Below are 14,633 nucleotides of genomic sequence, written 5' to 3'. Positions count from 1 at the left end.
TCTTTCAGTAGTATTATAAATTCCCATGGGAACATAGATCCCTTTTTGATTTCAGGCAGGAAATATCATTCTGTCAATATGCTTGTCTAGCATACCCTAAGTCATTTTTTTCCAAATAGGTGACATTTTAACATCACATTTCTTTTACACAAAGACTACGATATTAAGAAAACTTAATGTAATAATTTTTCTTGTGTAAGTAAGAATCCAGATACCAGTCTGGAATGAATTTTTCCAGCAGTGTTAAAGGTAATAATGGTTAGCTTCCTAACTGCTGATGTTTAAGTTTTGGCCTTTTCCACTTGTGGTTGTTCAGCTTCTTGAGTAGCTGTGAGTAGCTTTGTTTTTCTACCTGATATTGTAAGTTCAGTGAGGACTCACTCGGCCAAAGCTCATAAGTAAAACTTAAAGCGGTAAAAAAAATCCAGCAAACCGTTTACTTACACATATGCTTGTCCATTTTTGGCAGAGGGCCCATGTCCTCGTTGGATATTTTGTTTGTCAGCTTCACTGGTGGATCCCAGCCTGTGAGAACTGTGTATTCAAGAGAGAAGACAAACACTTAGGATGTTCCTAAGCAAAACCTAGACACAGAGAAGACATGCTATGGTAGTCTGTATCAGGATGCAGGATTATGCCCTACTGTTTATGGCCAATACAAGCACGTGGTTATCTTCCTTATCAGACAATGCCACAGTCACCATTTCCCAGGCATTAAAAAGGCATTATTAGACTGTAGGGCATTTTGAAAAAGTATGAAATTAATATATGGTATATCTGAGAGACAAATGATACAAGAAATACAGTTTATTTGCATCATAGCTGGAGACTGGCATAACATTTTGGTAAGTAAAGAAAGCAGTTTCTTTGCTGTGCTCTTGGGAGTTGTCCGTGTGGACACCACTTATGCAAAAGATATGTTCACTTGGCCCTTTTTCATTTGTAGGGCCTTAATGACCAAACTGCAATCTCAGTGACTCCAAGACATGTTTGCATTATGGAATATGTCTAGTGGCAATAGTGTATTTTCTCTGGGGAAAAAACCACTACATTTTTAGTCCCACTTTCTAACTTTCCAGCTAGAGGTGGAAGTAAACTCAAATTTAGGAATCTTACATTTAACTATCTTCATAAGCATCTGTATTTACACTGGGTGTCTAAGCTGCCACAGTGGAGATTTAGCCAACATCACCCGCAGAGCCTGAAGGTTCTTTCAGCTGACATTAAATCAGGTATCAGCATCCTGTCAGCTGAATAGTGCTGTACACTTCATTGGCGAGGAGCTCTGTTCAGCAGCCCTCAGCTCCAGAGGAGAGACCCAGCATGCTCCCAGCTCAGGGATCTGGACTTCAGCCTGTAAAGCGTGAACAATCTGGCTTCCTCCCAAACCACTGCTATACCGTCAACTTCCCTTTCAGAAATCTTTGGGTGTTAAATTAGTTGTTATTTCAAGAGGAATGGAGGGAGGATTTCAAACCATTTTTTGTAACATATATTTCAGGGCTACCAGCTGTGGTCAGGAAGGACTTTTTTTTACACCTTTCTGACGTTCAGTATGGTTTGTGGGTTTTGTGTTTTCCACCTTTTTCTGGAGCACAAGGTGTTGCAACATGGGCAAGTGCTTAAGGTCATACTGACATCTGAGAAACACTCAGACATCTGACTGATATGTGTCATTTAGGGCTAAACTGACCTCTAGATTTTGATTTAAGAATGTCTACAAGGTCAAGTTCACACAGACCTATTGGATTTTGCCTCTCATTTTAAGTGTGGACTAGAGTGCACTCAATGGAATTGCCTGGCCGGCTTCACTTAGATTTTTCTACTGCTGCAGTGACTGAGGACATCAGTGATGACTGTGACCAATAAGGCTACATAAGCAGTGTATTTACAGTGTCTTAACTGTTGGAATGGCTTCTGCATGGATCATAGCATGTGTTGTTACCTAAACATGCTGCAATTAAAATACACTGTGTACAGCAGAGTGTTCTGAAATTCAGTTCCCTCTATATTATAGCAATGTGAATCAACAAAATAACAAGTATTCAAAATTATTGTTTGCTTTTTAAAATCTTGGGTCATGGATAGTTTCTATTTTCTATTTGATTCACTTTCTTCCTACTCAAAATAGCAAAATCTTGGAAAATCTATTTTTGGATACAAAAGTTTAAGTACTAGGATAGTGTTTTTGTTACAGAATTACGTCTGTTATGGCGATAGATGTTTCTTATTAAACCCCAGCATCAATATTCTCATACCCAAATGCATGGTGAAGAAGAAGCTGTTGGAGACTTTTTTTGCACAGAAAGATTTTCTGACAGAAAAACCCACATATGGCAGCTTTAGATTTCAAGTATTTATTTACACTGAAAAGATAGGTATGGGAACCAAAACAAAAGGAAAACTACCTAAAGAAGAAAGATTTGTTTTTCTCCAGGACTTGTCATTGTAGTCAGACCATGGCCAGTTTATACATCATGCTACCTCCAAGAGCAGTTAGCTTAAAAATATTTTATTTGTTAATGAAGCTTCACAGCACTATTCTGTACTACATGATGCACCATAAGAACATTCATTTTGTGAATTGTAACATTATTTAAAAGCATTATAAAAAGATCAACTGCCTCCTTTTGTTCTGTCTTGACTGGTAATTTTGTACTGTCTGTTGAAATGGCAGCATTGGTGGCTGATTACAATGCTGATGTCAAAGAAGGAGATGTCAAAGAGATGCTGCATCCTGTTAAAAATGCTGCCTTCATTACATATCTGTTTGGTCGTGTATATTGTAAATTCTTTCTGAGCATTAAATAAAACTGCGTGGCATTGTCCAGAAATTGTCTTTTTTTCAAGTAATGATTTTTTTCCCAGTTGTTTCTTCTTGTACAGAATGACTGAAATATTTCGATGCTAATAATGATAATAACCATCTGATTCACAGAAAAGCATTGTTATTCCAATCTCTCAGCAGTAAGTGAATTATCTTGAGCTTGAACTTGAAGCAACCACATTGGTATATTGCTATTCTTCTCTTACCTCTCTTCTTAGAAAGCAACCATTGAAATGACCTCAGAATTTCAAGGGTCACATATTTCATTTGACAATTTATCAGCCTTAACATATTAAAACAATAGAAATGTTGCAAAATGTTGCTTCCTTATCTAATGTCACTCTGTTTTGCCCAGTAATTCTGTCCTGGTTGGGGAACTTTAACTAAGCTCACTTGTCCTCCAGTGGTGAAGAGCGTGAACAGCAGCTGAATAAAATAAAATAATTGAAACTGTCACAGAAAATATAAAAATCTTTTGGCAGAAAAAATAAAAATAACTCTTCAATACTTTTCTGTACTTAATGTGTTAGATTATTCTCATATTTTAAGGAAATAATTTAAAAAATAATAGTTCTAAATATGTCTGTATATCCTCTGGAGGTTCTTTATCCTACGTGTTGTAGAAGTGTTCAGCGATGGGGAGATGCTCAGCCCAAGAGTTTACAATATTTAAAGACGTATATGCAGGTGCAGGAGTGAGAATAAACAGTCACTTAGAGAGGACTAGATAGATCTTTTGCACGTTACTGCAGCAGAGCTAAAAACAGTGTCCTCACTTGTTTTGTCTAATGAACTGTGCAATTTAACTGGTTTCACAATTAAGTGCTTAAAGAAAATTAACACTTTGCTTAGGTATGCTGTGCCGCATCATAGGTAATTAATGACTGGTATTTTCCTCATGGTGATGCTTTCAAACATTTTCATGGCATATCAGTGCCTACAAACCAAATAAAAAACCCCAAACAACTACAAGGCCCACCAACACATTTCATACTATTTTAAGTTTCATTGGCAGTTTCATCAGGAAAACACAAGTAATTCTTTACCCTCTTCATATTATAAATTATTTTTCTTATTTGGAGGTGAGGCAAAGTTGTGAGGCAATACATGGAAACCAACCATTTCTTCGTTCATGGACACCCACAACTCTATTACCATAAGTATCCATTAATGTTATTGATACAAACAACTGGTTGGAGCAGAAAAAAAATAAAGAAGAAAGAGCTATACCCATGCAAAAAAGAAATTAAAAAAAAAAAAAAAGAGATAAATACATCCTGTCCAGTCATTCATATGCAAAGATATTCTAGACAATAATTGCATTGTTTTAAGGTTATTCAGGACAAAAGTAAATGCAGTTTCTGTAGGTCTATATATTTAAAGTTATACTGATCTATCTCTGAAATATTCAAGATTACCAACTTCAGTAAGAATGGATTTTCTACCTAGCATCATTGAAAACAATGGTAAAAACCACACTGACTGTATTGAGACTAGCTTTTGTACCATCACCACTACTTTGACCAAAGTAAATGAAGTCATCTTTTGTCATTGAAAAGATAGAGCATATGCAGTTGTGTCAAATGTGTTCCCATTTATGTTTTGAAATACTGGCTGCTGAAAGCTCTGCTGAGGTCTAAACAGAAACGTTTATACCCCCTTCCCCCCATATGTACACACACAATTTCCTACACCTCCTATTTACCACCCAGAGAGAAGGATCACATTTCCATTCCTCCCCAGCTCAGAGAGTATTTCAGAAGCTTTTTTGAAAAACTCTTGACCTCACACATACGTACTATTACCGCAGAAAGCTCCTTTAGTTTTCCTCTGATACCTACTTCTGGGTAATCTCATACAGGACTATAATTAGGAAAAATAAAGAATGCAGTCTTTAGAGAGCTATTATTTTTCTTCAGATATCCTTGCAAATGACTATTAACAAAAGGTTTAAGTAAAGTCCCCTCCCTCCAAGCTTTATGGGAGCTCTGACCTTTACTGCTACATCTGAAACATCTTGCTTCTCCACAGGAGGCAGGCTGTTTTGGACCACGTAAGCACTGTCTGAATGCATTGTATTGAGTGTAGTCAGTTTTATAAATATGTACGTGTTTTGGGGGTACTCATCTTATGAGTGCTAGCTATTCCGGGAGGTCATCTGGAGGAGGTAGTTGAAGGAAGGACCTCCAGCACTGCAAATACCTGATATTACTGGAAATTCCCCTTATATTCAGGGCAAAAGGCATCCATAAGTGCAGGTAGACCACTGGTCTTGAGAGTTTGATGCATACCAGCTTCTGCAGCAACAGCATACAAAAGAGTAATGTAGCTAGCAACACAATTCTAGTTGTTTTAGAAATCATTTAAAATGTTGCACATAAGCACTGAACTGATAGGTTGAGAATTAATTTTTGCAAGCTGCATGCCATATTGTAGAGCAGAACAACAAAACCACCCAAACTAGTTTCGTCCAGTTTCTGACCTAATCTCTCGTTATGCATACGAGCATTTTCTCTAGTCACCCATACTCTACAGAAATATCCCAGATTCCTTTTCCTCCTAGACTTATGACTTCTAGATTTTTTGGCTATTTTTGAGAAGAAATGTGTTCAACTTAATGGTCGTTTTCTTTTGTATTCTTCAAAATGCAAAATTTCTTATTAACGAGACCTGAAGAATAATTCCTTCTAGAGAGAACGTGGCTGAACATTTTCCTTCTTCAAAATGGCTGTAGCTTCCTATTCTCAGCAGGTCCAAGGCTTCAGGCTGCCCTCAGAGAAGATGGTGACCCCTGTTTCAACATGGTCACCTCACTTCTTATCCTTAGTGCTCTCTGTGGAGTGAGACTGACAGCCCTGATCTAGGTGGAATTTCCACTAAGCTTCTCAAAGGCCATATACCTCCAGGATGCTGAATGACAACACACTCATCTGCCTACACACAGAACTGAGGCATTACAGCACTGGACATCTCTGATTGATTGAATAGACCCTGAGGGCAGGACCCTATTACCAAGCCAATGCTCAGAACTGATTAACCCCTTAGCCAGTGTCAAATACAGTACATTGCTGTAAGAAGACTATAAATCATAGGATAACTGTAGGGTCAGGCCTACTGTGGCTCTCTTATATGTCTTGCCTAGAGCCTACTGTTGATTTTTCTAAACAGAGCATGTTAGTGCTATTCTGGCAGAAGGAAAACAGTACAGGAGCTTGCCATCTAGATTTTTATTAATCAGAACATTTTGTAGCTTGTTCACTTTTTCTTTTGTTTCTTGCGATCACAGAGGGGAATGCATTACATATAAGACAAGGCGTATTTACGTTTTGTGACAGTTGTAGGAGAGGTTGTTAAATGGTACCAATACTCTTGTACCTTTGAAAAGTTGTTTTCTACACCCCAGCAGTGATAGCTATTTAGTTTAACTTAATTTCAGGATTATCCTGAGAATTCTTAATCTCGATGTTTCTTTCTCTGAGTCTGGTCACTTTTGAAAAGGGCAGCTATGCTACCTAGTGTCTTACAAATGAGTCCAACAATAGATTTAGGTATTTTAAAAGCTAAGTGCAATGTCAGCCATGCCCATGCGCTGTCTTATGGGATGAAGCCCAGGGTTCTGTGTTTGGCACTTGCACACCCAGTATAGGCTGTTGATAACATTGCCATTCCTTCAGAATGGGAATTTAGATGTTGGCTAATTTAGCAAGGAGACACCTGAAGTTATCAACAGCTGATAGACAATGGAAAATACTCTGTGAAAAGAATATATTTTTACCTGTCCTCAAGGGTTAGGAGCCTTGCTCAGATCTCCCACTTGGAATTGATGGACTGTTATCCTCTCCTGAATACAGATGTTTAAACTCTCTCTTTCAGAGAAAGGGTAGGACCTGCACACATGAAAAAAGAGCAGAGAAGGTCCCTGTGACTGTGCTGACAATAGTTCTCTTTTATAAAATAGCCCAATGGCTGAGGCACTACCCTGGTAGCTGGGGACAGGTAGGACTCCTGCTCCCACAGCCACAGCTATATTTGCCATAATATGTCAATAATATAGATGAGGAATGAACTCAAGCAAGGAACAGGATCCGTGTTGTCTTTTTCTCCGAATTTGTGCTTGTTTTCTCTCTCTGGCCCAGTGATTCTTGAATTCTCTTTTCTTCGTGATAGGGCAGCTGTGAAAAAGACAGTGGATAATACACCCTCTCCTGAATAGTGTAGAATATAGCTTAGCATAGAGCACTGCTTAGGGCGTCCTCTTGGGAGGCAGAAGATGTAATTAGAATATCCTCAGACAGAGGAGAGGGCTGATTCCAAGTCATCCACTTCCTGGATGAATGCTTAAAGACAAGTGTCTGCATTATCACCTCCTTATGAAGGAAATGAAAATGGCCCCTCATCTAACTGCACCTATCTTTATCAAGAGAGACATAAAGGGCAAATTTTTCAAAAATGGGTTAGGCCCAGGTCCTCAAAGACATTTAGGCGTTTGATTTTCTTTGATTGTAGGGGGAATTAGCTTCCAAAGTGCCTTTGAGGATCTGGACCTTAGAGATTTAAGACACTCAATGTCATTTATCAAATGTGGAATCAGTAGGAGTCGGGCATCTAACGAGAACCCCACAGTCTATATGTTTCTAAATTATGTATGCGCTTTGAAAATGCTAGTCCTTTATCATGCAGGAAATCAGAATAGATGACTGATGATCCTTTCTTATCTTAACATCCCTTGTAAAGCTAGCTAAGATCATGTGAGCACTATGATGGACACATCACAGTCATATATATGTCATGCATCCTGATATATTTTATATCTATATACACTTCTGATGGACAGTCAGTTTCTTTCCAATATGGCATGTCTTAAGATAGGCAGCTTTTTAATTATTTAAATTATTTCTGGATTTTCTGATGCTTAGATTTTTCAACTATATATATTTCACTTTAAAAAGAAAATTCTGTGTATATTCACATTGATTGCCTATGTTTTCTAAAAGTGCAGTATTTCAGTATTGATTTGTCTTAGCAGAACCAATTCCATGAATAATGTCTGTATAGTTTATTGAAAGAAAGGGTTTGTGCTGTTTACCTTGAGTTTTAATTTCTTAAGGCTGATATATAACTCCCTGTTCCTGGTTTTGTTGTTTGGGTTGTGGGTTTTTTTTTTGACTACTAATAATAGAAAAACCCTTTCTGGCCTTTTGACAATGTAGTTTTTAAAATGTCCAACTCTTAAGCACTTTATGTTAAACATTTGCCTTCTCTCTCACTTATGCAGTTTAGGCAGAAAGCTACTGACTGTAATTATGTGCTGAGTATTTCCAGAGAGGTGAGGGTGTTTTTTCTGTTAGATTATATTTTAGCTAAAGTGCTCTTAGAATATCATAGTAACCTGGAAATTTTTTGAGATCCTTTGCTCCAGACATTGTCAATGTAACATTGATAACCTTCACCACCTGCTCAATGTTAGCCTATCTTTCAATGGTAATTAAAGAGAATTCAGCATCTTAGAAACTCACATAGACTCCACATCTGATACCAAAAGCAAGATTATATCTTTGCTATTCTACTCATATTATATCCTTTTTTTTTTTTTTTTTTTTTTTTTTTTTTTTTTAAGGTTGTTTCCTTCTCTTTAGTGATAAGATGGTTTGCCACCTTGAGGGCAAGACTAGGTAAGTTCCCTATTGTTAATGTGATTCACCTTTTTGGTCCTGGGTCCCTTTCAGACATAACAAGCAGTATAAACTGCCTTTATCTTGTTTCTTATCTTTAGCCGTCCTGAGATGAATCTTCATGCAGTCACTCTGTTCTTAAGTTTCTATAATGCATCCACTGCTTTATAGTAAAACTATATTACAGCTTCATGTATAGCGTGGCATGTGATTTAAAATAAAATAGAGGATGAAGTGTTTATGAAATAGAAAATTATGAGTAAGAGGAGAATTATTATGTTAAAATATTATCAAGTGTGTAAAAGGTGCACAAAAACTAAGAGCTGGGAATACAGAAGTGATAGAATTTATCTCTAGGTATTAACATAGATAATTAGTTATTGTCTATAGTGCTATCTGTTAGTACTAATACAAATAATTGATGCCTAGAAGGGTGATTTTTGTAGAGGGAATATTGTAGCATACATTTAAATTTGTTAACTAAAAGTCAAAAAACCACCAGAAATTTGAAGTTAGCATAGGTATATTAGTGAATTACAATTACATAATGGAGAATATTTTTGTGAAGTTTATTGGATTTGGGAAAAAAATGAGGAAAAGCACTAACGCTGGATACAGATTTCTCAGAATTATGGAGAAAGATGAAAAAACTCTTTGACAGCTAAAGCTCACAGGATTACTTGATTTTAAACAAATTTGGAGGGAATGAAAATAGCAATCACTCTGCTAATAAAAATAGATAAATAAGAATTAAACTTAAATATTTATGTTTTTATAAAAGTAGCAAAAAAAAAAAAGAATAGAACCAATTTCAAATAATTCTCTTCTCAGTTCTTATTAGTATAAAGCCAATGGATTCTCAAGGCATAGAGGGTAACACAGTTCATGAATCACTTAATAGAAGAAATTAAGAAATATATGTCCACATGTTTCAATCTTTAATCAGCATTTACTTCCCACTAATTCCTTCTTCCTCAGTAAGAATTTTCTGTGACTAAAACATGAGTACATAAACAGTCCTGTGATTGTTTTCCTCTAGTGAATGAAAAAGGAAAGAGTTGTTCAACCACAACCTGTAGGACTATATGCTGGGACTTGATGTCCATTAGGATGCCCTGCCATCTTTCGGAGCAGCTCATTTAAAGTATACTTTAATTAAGGATCAATAAAATTTATATTTATGAAAAAAGAATGCAAGGAAGAAGAAATGGCCATACTTGTCATTTTTCTAGGCATCTGTCATGGTATGAAACTCTTTTTTTTTCCAGAATGCAATATTGGAAAGGAGGAATAAACCCAAATTTATGAGGAATACATAGAAAATAAAAGTTTGTGGAAGGAAAATAGGGGCAATAAAAATTAATCTACATTAGTTCTTGTATGCCAAAGTAGTTAAGGAAATAAAAACGGTTGAAAAAATTTTTTGAGGAAGAAAAAATTCTGGAAAGATAATATTTAGAAAAAGAGGGAGAAGATGACTTTAGTAAAGGTTAAAAATTATTGAAATTCAGTTATCCTTTGAAATATCTTTGTAAAGCAAAAGACTTACAAGTTAAAGTTTATATAACTAGTAAATAAGGACATTTTGAAATATACATTGATAAAGACCAGGCAAAAGAGTACCTGGAAAAGTGGAATATTGACAATTTGTGCAGGCCAACTGGTAGGAAGGCAATTAGGAAATTTATTTACTCTGCCACAGGCAAATATTTTTGATGAGACATGGAAATCTTGGTAATTAGCAAAAACTGTAGAGAAGACAAAACAAATTCAAAAGGAAAAAAAGAACTGTGTTTTTAAGAATTGTTTTCTGAAGATTCTCTCTGTATCCCAGAATAGTATTAGAAAAATATTGAGAGAAAAATGCTCACTGGGAATTAGGTTACTCAGACATCCCAGAGAGCAGGTCTTCTCTCACTCCTGAAGTCATCTCCATTCAAGTTAGGTAAGCAGTCAGAAGCAGGCAGGTGAAAAAACCTTTTCTGCATTGTCTCATTACCTGCCACTTAGAAAAGCTGCCTGTGAAAGGGGAACAAAATAATTTCCTTCACTCATAAGGAAAAGTAAATCAGAAATGTTTTAACTTTATGAATAGTTTATTTTTGATGTGGTACAGAAGCAGTACTATCCTCACTGGAAACAGAGTAGATGTATAACATGATCCTCAGGAACCTGAAGATCTAGAGAAGCAAGAAGATTTTGAGGATGACATCTTGATAGATGAAGATAACTTTTTACTGCACATAAAATGAATAGCTGAAAGAAAAGCAGTAGGAATCTGAGTTCTAGTTAAACTTCTGACAAATGTCTCATGAAATGTTGTTCTCCAAATTAATCCACAGGCTGAAATGTGACTGCAGAACCATAAAGCAGGAAAAAATATAAATGGCCATAGACTGAAAAGGGAGGATCTTAGTGAAGGACAACAGGAACTGGTTTTAAGTTCCACTTCATTTAACATCCTTCATATTGGTTTTGAAGTGGGGTAATAGACCTTTTCATGCAATTCACTGACAATACTGAATTTTAAAGTGTAACAGGACTGAAAAAAAATATAAAATAGTGGAGCGAGAGGGGTTAAAATGTGGACAGCGAAGTATATGAAATTCAGTGTGGGAAAAAAATGAGCCTTTATCTGTCTGGGGAAAATATAATTCATAACTCAAATTTTTGTGGAGACAGTGAAACCTGGAAAGCAGTAACACTGCAAAAGGGATCACAAATGATAGCGGAGAGAAAAATAGGCATGAATTTGCAATGCAGTGTGACAGTAGTAAGGTTTGATGCAATATGAGGCAGAATCTGCAGAAGTGTCACGTCACAAAATTAAAAAAAAAGATTATAACTCTTCTGTTTACAGCGCTGGTACTGCTGCCTCACATATTGAGGACAACTTGTTACTGGTGAGCAATTACGGGGAGTTCAGATAAAAAGCAGCAGAAGGTGCTCTGCGCATATATAGAGTTCTGCAAATGCTAGCTAGCAGATATGTATTAAACATAACCTTATGGTGTCACATGGGCACTCATGTATTACCTTTCTCTTATGCCCATCGTTTGAAGAATTGACGTGTGGAATTATACAGCCTTTGCCATCTGGCACAACAGAAATAGTCAGTGAGGATGGTTTCAGGAATGTCTAGAGCCTCAAGCATTTCCAATTTCTACCATACTGGACAAACTCTACACCACTGATAGGAGAGAAAGAGAGAACCCACTGCCGAGTACCCCTTGGTGCAGGAGGATATGATGCATAGGTGAGAAAGAGTGTTCTTCATAAACAAACCAGCAGCTATTCTGTGAAAGCTTGAAAAACATTAATAAGTGCTGAATAGATCATTTATTTTAAGATTCAAAACACTGAGAGTAATTTAAAAACTGTATAAAATAGGAAGGAACTAATTTTAAAATAATTTAAAACACATGTATATATGTGTGATAAATAATTGGTTTGTGTGAAATATGGAAAATATGTGCAATTGTAAGGAAATAACACTCATAACTCATGAGATTTCAACTGGCCAAAACAGTATTACGAGGCCAGCAAAACCACTCACAAGGGGAAAGTGCAAAATTCCAGTAACAGTTAAATGAACTATTTTATTCATTTATCATTCAAAAAAACCCTCTACCAAATATGACAAACTACATACAGATAGTAGAATAATTCTGTGTACTATGGAAAAAGAAAATTATCCACCCTGTAGGTTAATTTTTCTAAGCTTTTTCCCCCTAAAGAAAGAAAGAAAGAAAGAAAGAAAGAAAGAAAGAAAGAAAGAAAGAAAGAAAGAAAGAAAGAAAGAAAGAAAGAAAGAAAAGAAATGGTTTTAAAGGAAAGTGGAATATTCCTCATAGCAGACATTATATTATTGGTAAACAAGGACCCCAAAGCAACAAAAGCTATAGATTTGTTCATACAGCTACACCTTAGAAGATTTTATGTCTCTCAATAGTGACTGACCCAGAATTTGCAAATATAATATTACTGCTGACATATTAAAATAACCCTTTATATTTCATTCAGTATATCTGAATTATGCAAATGACTGCTAGAGTAGTTTTTCCATTTCTTTAAAAAAACAAACAGACATGGGGTACTCTTTAGACTGTGATTCAGGGTGTATTCATTCCACAACCACGATTAAAGCCTATCACCTGTATTTGTAGGCAGAGCTTACATTTCCAATTGCAAGCTACAGTTCTTAGCTCTCTACCCCAGCCCTGCAGAGCTGTCCATGACCTGCAGAAAAAGGACGTTCTCAGAGAAACTGATTTTATTTATCTGAATGTATATGTGTGTATATATGTATTTTGTTCACTACTTAAGTGCTGGTTTAATATCAGAGACTGAGTGCTCTAGAGACAGGTTTACCCTCAGTGTTAGCAGACAGCTCCATTGTAACTCTGCACATTGAAATGAATGACTGAGAAAACTGACAAAAACATCACATCCCAGCTTTTTGCCAGTTACTGTCTTAGCCAAAAATATATCAGTTCAACATCTGCTTCTTTCCAAAATCATCTCAGCAAACCAGAGATGCAAGCAGTATTTCCCAGTACTGATGGCATTTGCAGAAATACTGCTCTATAGAAAAATGCTGACACAAAAAAATAATTAAAACCTCAATAAGTAAGAGTGGCTGAGAAAATAGCTGTCCTTCTAGATGAATGATCAGGTCAGCGTTCTCAAGAAAATCCTTTCATGTTCCAATTTGTGCCAATCGCACGTTACTGTAATTCCACTAAAGACAAGTAGTATGGACAAATTTGGGCAAATGCATGAAAACCCCCCTGATAACATCAAGAATATTTTAGAGTAATTTTTTCTTTTTAATCTGGGAAGAAGGATAAACCTGTATTGTGGACTGAAGTGTGCAATGCTTTTTATATTACAGGGTATCTGCACTAGAACAACCTTATTTTGAGCAGAAAATTCACATTCAAGTATAGTGGTTTTGGTCTGGGATAAGCATTTTAAAAAGAACTGGAAAAAAGAATGTCTTCCTCTAATTATGTAACTTGATCAATGTATGCATTAAAGACACATTTCCTAATGTATTATGAATTCAGATGGGTAAGAGAAAAGCAGGCTTAAACAGCTTTTAAATATAGCCCAGAATCCTCAGTAATTTCCCCCTACTCACTTCTTCTACGTGCCAGTGTTAGCATAATCTAAAATTCTTTAGTTTTCCACTATTAAAAGAAAACCATAGAAGATGTTTTAATAAAAAAATATTTTCTATCTCCAGTTGCATACAAAATGCTAAACTGTTGTAAGCAATGTTTGTATTTGTGTTGTCTTCTGCAGTCGACTCTTTCACCCAGGTTTTCTGCAAAGATTAATTCCAACAGTGGAGATGTAAAGAAAGGATTATTACTCAGTCCCAGGGAAGACTGAAATTATTAAAGCAGAGCAGCCGCCAACCTGCAGGTTCCTGGATCTTCTGGAGTATGATATGATGATGATTGATAACCTGACCTACACTTCCTGGATCACTTGGCAGGTAGAAATATAGCATCCGCTCTATTGTTAATGCCATAAATTAAACAACTTTCAAACATTATTTCAATAAATTAAGACCATAGATCTGTAGTAGTTTGCATAAACTATGTAAATAAGTGATGTGACTTACGTGTTGCTGCTTGGGCATAAATTCAGTCGACTTCTTTTAAAAGACAGAAGTTGGGTAAGGATATTTAAGATGGCTTGTGCAATCATATTAATCTTTCTACTTCATATTTCACATTTTTATGAGAACTTTATTACTAAATAATATATCTCCATGTTCCCTTTTGTAGCTGTGCTGTCCATTACTTGCCTAAACTACTTGCTGTCATTAGTTATAGCAGTTTTATGCTTCATATACTACACAGCTTCTGATGGCTGTCTCCCTAATAAATTCTTCATCACCTTCAACATGACCATCTGCATTGCAGCTTCATTAATATCCTTTCATTCCAATTTCCAGGTGGGGAATGTCTTGCTTAGTTAAAGCTTTTTGTAAATTATTAATTATTGCAACCAAGAAACCTCCTCCCTGGGCTCTCACTGGTATCATGAAATAGTGATTTCATGGATATTACAGAAGTGTCGCTCATTGCTGCCTTTATCTGTTAGGTTAATGAGGATCATTC

General features: G+C 36.1%; 1 long non-coding RNA gene across 1 annotated transcript in view; it reads left to right on the top strand.

The window, feature by feature from the left end:
* Positions 1–13,441, top strand: part of LOC113477069 — a 59,237-nt gene extending 45,796 nt beyond the window's left edge. The window contains exons 2-3 of the long non-coding RNA XR_003397838.1: positions 8,445–8,499; positions 13,394–13,441. This is a non-coding gene — a long non-coding RNA (uncharacterized LOC113477069). The remainder of the gene's footprint in view (positions 1–8,444; positions 8,500–13,393) is intronic.
* The last annotated feature ends 1,192 nt before the right edge of the window (positions 13,442–14,633 follow it).

The sequence above is a fragment of the Athene cunicularia genome, assembly GCF_003259725.1.
Source record: "Athene cunicularia isolate RWA chromosome 2 unlocalized genomic scaffold, athCun1 chr2_part1, whole genome shotgun sequence".
NCBI lineage: Eukaryota > Metazoa > Chordata > Aves > Strigiformes > Strigidae > Athene > Athene cunicularia.
Note: the sequence above shows the minus strand (reverse complement) of the source record. Positions and strands in the feature narration are given on the sequence as shown.